We start from the raw sequence: 7,867 nt of genomic DNA on the forward strand, positions 1-7,867 counted from the left end.
CAAATGACATTTCATTGTGGGCAGAGTTATTCAGCATAATGCAACAAACTACCATTCAATAGTCTGTGCTTGGTCAGATTTTTTATTGTTTGAAAGAAGTCTCTTATGCTCACCAAGCTTTAAAAATGTATTATTTATTTTGTTTATTTTAAAATGCATTTAAATTAAATTAAATTATACTGCATTTATTTTCATTTTAAAATTAAATTAATTCTTAGTATATATCGGGGCCTCATCATTCACTCTGGGCTTCCCTACAGAGATACATGGAGAAGTGGTTGATTATCTGGGATTGTGACAAAAAAGTTATAGTTTGTCTTAAAACATGCATTTACATTGAACTATGAAATGCATTTCAGTACTGGCATGTAAAAAATACAAGTTGCATTGCCTGAAGTCAGGGGTCTCCAAACTCTGTCCTGGAAGGCCAGTGTCTTGCAGCGTTTAGCGCCAACTTGTCTCAATACATCTGCCTGCACGGTTCTAGTATGCCTAATAAGACCTTGATTAGCTGGTTCAGGTGTGTTTAATTAAGGTTGAAGCTAAACTCTGCAGGAAAACAGACATCCAAGACAGAATTTGGACACCTATGCCTGATGTGCTCTTGTGCATCACTTTTTTTGTGCACAATTTGCTTTAAATAAAAGTATCTACTAAATGATTGCTTATTTACTTACCTACACAAAGTCACCTTATTATTCAGGCATTTATTCAGGCATGTTCAAGTATGTGAACATGTCTGCAGAGTGAAATATTATTAGAACAACTAGAAGTGACATTAAACACAAAATCTCCATCAGCCTTTTTTCCACAGGATGTGTGAGTACACAGGGAATAAACTCTGGCAGCTTAAACGCGCCTCTGCCAAACCTCTAAAGTCTGCACATCCATCGTCCTGATGCAGTGTAGATAACATCGACACGCTGTTTACAGGCAAGGGCACGACGTGACCCTAATACTCACGCAAGAGGGATATTAAAGACAGACGCATTCCTGCAGATGGAGCCCACACACACAAACCTACTCATTACTTCATCTCTCAACACACCGCAGAGCGATTGCAAAGGACATCCATGGTACTTTAAAGTGCTGTGTCAGCCCAAAACACACATTTGCACACATCTGGCTAAACAGGATGCCAACATGTTTGGCATCTGTTCTGCAGGGTGGCCGTGAGACAATCAGGTTCAGCCAGAGTGCTGTAGAGTGGGTTTGCATCATCCCCGTTTGCAGGAAGGTTTGTTATGGACACACATGCCCCATTACATAGAGACGTGAGTCTGGCCTCGGCACATTAAAGGTGAACGAGGAGGCTGGCATTAGCATAAATCTGATGCAAGCTCCACAATCTGTTTTTCCCAGCCTTCCATGCAAAGCAGGGGAAACGTTAGCTTTACGATTTCCATAATTTTGCTGAAGGGCATCCAAACAGTGGCTCGGGAGCAAGAAGCACTGACTCATCTGGAATGCACAAATACTTCTGATAGCAAACATGTGGGTTCTGCTGAAGGAAAGCTTGAAAAGAAGCATTTGTATTCAAGAACCTCAAGAGAGTGTGCGCTCTGAAATGTGAAACCAGATCGGACTGATTAGCACAATGATGGACAGTAAGGGATGCTATTATGGGCTATTCCCAAACCAGAGAAGCCACAAGGCGTGCAAGGAAACAAAGACCCGAATGAAGGGACAGAATTCACAGCCTATAAACTGCTTGGGAAAACATCCAAGAACATGTAAATCACTGACTTTCCCGGATCTGAGGACACTGCAGCAGAAGACCTGGGAAAGAAGATGGAGAGAGCGATGATGAGATGATTCAAACGAAATAAATGAACTTAAATATGTGCACACACCCCCCGCTTCTGCAACCACATGCAATTTAAAGCAACAAATGGAATCACATCTTCACCACTGGGGCTAATACCAGAGCAATTTCGTCTACAATCAATAAAGTATAGGAATTCACCTCAGAGCCATCAAAGCATCTCCATTTCTTTTTTTAAATTTTTTTTTATCAATAATATACATTTGGAGAAGAAAAGAAAAAGATGGTTCATTATACAGGGTTGTGCATAATTCAGAAATGAATAGAGAATTAATTGCAATTCAAATTTGAATGAAAGGAAGAGGAATTAAACTGACGGACGGACGGACGGACGGACGGACGGACGGACGGATAGATAGATAGATAGATAGATAGATAGATAGATAGATAGATAGATAGATAGATAGATAGATAGATAGATAGATAGATAGATAGATAGATAGATAAACAGATGGATAGATATAGACAGAACAACCCTGTTATTATTTAAAAAAAGAAAAAGTATCATAAATACATTTAGGATTGATTTTAAAGTACTTTTACTCGTATATAAGTCACTAAATGACCTAGGACTGAAATATATTGCAGATATGCTCACTGAATATAAACCTAACAGAGCACTCAGATCATTAGGATCGAGTCAGTTGGAAATACCAAGGGTTCACACCAAACAAGGGCAGTCTGCCTTTAGTTACTATACCGGCTGCAGCTGGAATCAGCTTCCAGAAGAGATCAGATGTGCTAAAACACTAGTCACATTTAAATCTAGACTCAAAACCCATCTGTTTGGCTGTGCATTTATTGAATGAGCACTGTGCGATGTCCGAACCGATTGCACTCTATTTTACATATTCACTGTATTTTATGTAAAATCATTTTTTATTTTTAACTGTTTTAAATTCGTTTTAAATAAGTCCATTTTTAAATCATTTCCAAAGTTTTAAAATTGCTTGTTTTATTTTTTTATTATTTTTCTTCATGACTATTTTACTTTCTTTTATGTTAAGCATTTTCAATTACCATTGTGTACAAAATGTGCTATATAAATAAACTTGCCTTGCCTTGCCATAAAAGCTCCTGAGTAAGACTGAAAATGGGAATGCTGCTGTAAACTGTATAAACTCTGACTTCCCTTGATCGCTGCTGTATTGATTTGACTGTCACTTTCTACTCTCGGAGTGCAGAACTTGCTAAGCAGATTTGCGAGAGCTCCTGCTGTCATTTGCGTGTAACAGAGACTCGGGGGCCGTCTGTGGATGAGCCGCACTGAACATCTGCAGCAAATGAAAGGCTCTCTCACCATATTCATGGGGTGCTCCGCAATTCCCACTGCTGTTCCCAGAGTCATGGAAGAGAGGGAAATTAAGCCAGCTCTAATCTACAGCCCCCCAGAGGCCCAGTCTGGGCCTTGGCGAGTCAATCCAATCCATCCTGGCCCGATCTGGACTCTCTCCTTCACAGATACTAATATAGAAGCGTCTGGAACTTTCCGCTTGGGTTTCATTCACACATTCAGTGTGACGGGAAATAGAACAGCTACACGGATGACACTGGTCTAGTTAGTAGGTTGTCATATACTCTAAGTCTAAGGGTCCACACCTCTTGTAACTTCAGGAACAATTCTGCAGTAGCTGTCTGTTTCAGACACATGCACTAACATCAGTGTTACATAAATGTGAAAAAAGGCCAATGTTTAATTCTAATATTTTAAAAACATTACAACAGCACTGTAGCTGCAGTTATTCCTTAGAAGAATTCCAATAATGCATCTAGTAGTGAAAGGAACTTCAGTATGACCATGAAGGGAGTTCAGTGTCTACGACGGCGTTCAGGGCCACTGCATTGCAGATGCGATTAGCGAGTCTTTGTTCATTCTAGCGTAGCTCGGATCAGAGGTCAGTCCAGCATACAGGCAACAGCCCACAAAATGCCCACCTGCCTTTTCAAACATTACTAGGCCATTTTCTGCTAGTTCATTTCATTTGCAATACCCTGAGCCACAATTTGGGAAACATTTGAATACTGTAAACAGTTTTAATAAAATAACGACAGCAATTCAGCTGTTTGCAAACTAATGGATAGTTTTGGTGCCAGGAGGTCATAATCCTCAAAAGGAAGAGGGGACAGGATATAAGCAACTAATCAACTCATGATATGAATGCTTTCAAAAATATTTCAATTGGCTGTTTGCAATTACTGCTCTAAAAAGTGCCCTTGTAAAGCATGACGGTGTTTTCATTCATACGTCTAATAAATAGAATTACCTCCAACCGCACAAGGTCGGACCTGAGACGAAGCTCGCAGTGATTGGAAGTGGGAAAATGAGAGTGTAATAGAAAGGCATTAAAAGTCCCTGACAGACAGTCAGTGATTAAACGAGAGCGGCATAGGAAGGCTTTTAACGAGTGGAGAGGCTGCCATATTTAAGAGCTAAACTCACACTGCTGAAATGTCTGCCTAATTAAGTCCATTCTTTAATGCTGGCGTGTGCTCAGAGCCAGCCGGAGGAGAGGCGCTTTATGACTGCAGCATGTGGAGGCTGTCGCAGCCATTCATGCAGTGTCAGACGTTTTTGTTACACAGTATCATCAACTGTGTGTGTATTTTAAGCATTTGTTTGGCATCACAGACAAAATCCTGATGCAAAATCATAAGGTCATATACAACTCCCATTACATCCAATTTAGCTGCACCCCTGCAGTATATAAGAAAAAAAGGCATAGCAACGAATAGGGCTGCATGATTATTTGAAATGCAACCAAAATTGCAATTTGGCTTAGTAGGCGGCTGCATATAGGGAAAAAAAACACCCAACCCTAAAAAAATTCTACCAAAAGGTTTCTCAGCTGTTTTTTGTAATATTAGGTGTCCTTAATAACATACTAAAAGTTTACCAAAGTTTGACCACTAGAAAGGTGTAATTTTCAAGATGGTGTCCAAGATGGGCAGGGAGCCCTTACAATATCCTAACGCCTTCATTATTTGACTTAGTCAAGTAATCTTGGTGTCTAACTTTATGTTTTCTGGGTCTATGAATCCATTGGACTTGTCTAAATTGCACTGATGATTTTGTGAGAATACTGTAAGGTTTTATCATTGTATGGGGTGAACCAGAGATGTAAACAATTTAGCCTATGTCATGTAACTCCTACTCAGTACCTGTTTTTTTTTGCTAAAACACAGACTTTACATTCAATGTTAAAGTTATTGCACCCAAAAGTAACTTAAATTGGAGTTTTACAACTTTGATCATAAACAACCTGTCACAGTGTCTGGGTTGTGTTCCCTGGGTTTCCACTAGGTGTCCTCCTTTCTCACGGTGTCTGTCTCCTTATCACTTCCTGTTCCCTTATTTGGTCACCTTCCTCCTGTTGAGTAATTGATTGTTCCCCACCTGTCTCCTGTTCCCTCATTATCCTTCTGTGTATTTATATCCGGTCTGTCTAAGTCTGTGTTACGGAGTCCTTGTTTAATGTCCTATAGTTATTCATGTCCGTCGCTTCTTGCCTTGCCTTGCCTTGCCTTACCTTGTCTTCGTGTCTTGTTTATGTTATGTTTGGATTTACCGGTTTTGACCCTGCCTGGACTGTTTACCCCTTTGGATTACCCTTTGAATAAATAACTTACCTGCAATTGGTTCCCTCTCCTGTGTTATCTGTAACACCCAACGTGACACAACCCTGTATTAGCCCGAACAGAGGCCTGTGTGTGAAACCTCTAAAATGATTAGTTATTTCAATTTAAATAAGGTAATACATATGTAATGCATCCTCTATAGATGTTTTTGAGTATAAAGGTGGCATTATACTAAACCCAACAAAACTAAATTCACAATTTTCAGCAATTCAGAGGATGGTGGAAGAGAATACTGACATTTGATACTGCTTGACTCATTGTAATGTTGTTGGCAGCACAGTGTGTACCATTTTTCATGACTACTACATCTACTACTACATCCTTGACTACTTTAAAAAAGAAAAGTTCTTTATTTTATGTAATTTAATTCAAAAAAGTTAACTTTTGTATATTCTAGATTCATTGCACACAAACATAAATATTCCAAGAGTTTTTTGTTTTAATTCTGTTTGTTACGACTTACAGCTTAGGAAAATAAAAAATTCAGTATCTCAAGAAATTAGAATATTCCATTTTGAGCTTGATTAGTTTTATTAATTATGAGTATAAATACTGGGTACCTCCTGGGCTAGTTCAGAACATGCAACCACAATTATGGGAAAGACTACTGACTTGACAGTTGTCCAGAAGACAATCATCAACATCCTCCACAAGGAGGGTAAGCCACAGTCAGGGGCGTCATGCATTTATGATTTTTGAGGGGGCACCTTTTTATAAGTCATTCTACGAAAGCACTGTATAACTGATATAGGCTTATTTTTTTTAGTATTTTTTTTCCTTTTTATTCAAAACAATTCCAAACATGCTTGAAGCACTTTACATTATGAAACGAATATCTTACTTACATTCGTACGCACATCTGCACTTTTTGTTGTTTCTGATGAGAGAATTCGCTAAATAATTCAGTCAGTGAGCAAGTGAACAAAACACCGCGTTTCAGTGATGACTCTTCTGGACGTCTCTCATTGGCCATTGCATCCATAAGCGCAACAGAATGGTTTCTGATTGGTTATCATGAAGCGTTGTACGAACGCGTCTGTCTCTGGCTCAGCGCCAGCCAGCGAACGCAGATTTGAATTTAGCAGCTGATGCTGTGCACTGAACGATCTAATCACACCGCTGTGATTGTATCAAATATATAAAAAATATTATTCTGCAATTTTTTTTTTTTTCGTTTGGAAGCTGCATTTAAAATCCACTTGGCTCAGAAATCTGAGGGGGCACGTGCCCCCTCACTTTGAATGGGCACGACGCCTCTGGCCACAGTAGGTCATTGCTGAAAGGACTGGCTATTCACAGAGTGCTGTATCAAAATATATTTATAGAAAGTTGACTGGAAGGAAAAAGTCTGGTAGGAAAAGGTGCACAAGCAACAGGGATGACTTCAGCCTTGGGATGATTGTCAGGAAAAGCCAGTTCAAGAACATGGGAGACCTTCAAAAGGAGTGGACTGAAGCTGGAGTGAGCGCATCAAGAGTCACCACGCTCAGACATCTTCAAGAAAAGAGCTACAGCTGTCACATTCCTAAAACCAAGTCACTGCTGAACCAGAAAAAATATCAGAAGAATTTCACCTTGGGGTAAGGAGGAAAATAACTGGACTGTTGCTCAGTGGTCCACATTCCTCTTTTCAGATGAAAGTAAATGTAGCATTTCATTTGGAAATCAAGGTCTGGAGTCTGGATGAAGACTGGAGAGGCACAGAATCCAAAGTCCAGTGTGAAGTTTCTGAAGTCAGTGATGATTTGAGTGCCATGACGTCTGCTGGTGTTGCTCCATTGTGTTTTATCAAGTCCAATGTCAATGCAGCCATCTACCAGGAAATTTTGGAGCACTTTATTCTTCCATCTTCTGACAAGCTTTATGGAGATGCTGATTTAATTTTGCAGCAGGACTTTAGCACCTGCCCACAGTGCCAAAACCACTTCCAAGTGGTTTACTGACCATGATATTACTGTGCTTGATTGGCCAGCCATCTCACCTGACCTGAACCTCCCAGAGAATCTATAGGGTATTGTGAAGAAGAAGATAAGTAACATCTGAAAAACAATACAGAGGAGCTGAAGGCCGCTATCAAAACAACCTGCAGTGCCACAGACAGTAATTGCAAAAGGAGCCCCAACCAAGTATTGAGTGCATAATTAAACCTACCTTGGAGATCTTGAGCATTTCTGTTTTGTAAATCTTTTTTTGATTGATCTTTGAGAAAATATTCAAATTTTTTGAGATACTGAAGCTGTAAGTCGTAACCATCAGAACTCAAACAAAAAACTCTTTAAATATTTCAGTTTGTGTGCAATGAATCTAGAATATAAAAAAGTTAGCTTTTTTAAATTAAATTACAAAAAAATAAAGAACTTTTCCATGATATTCTATTTTTTTTTTTACATGTACCTGTACTTAAGG

This window comes from Carassius carassius, chromosome 31, assembly GCF_963082965.1.
Source record: "Carassius carassius chromosome 31, fCarCar2.1, whole genome shotgun sequence".
In the NCBI taxonomy this organism is placed as follows: domain Eukaryota; kingdom Metazoa; phylum Chordata; class Actinopteri; order Cypriniformes; family Cyprinidae; genus Carassius; species Carassius carassius.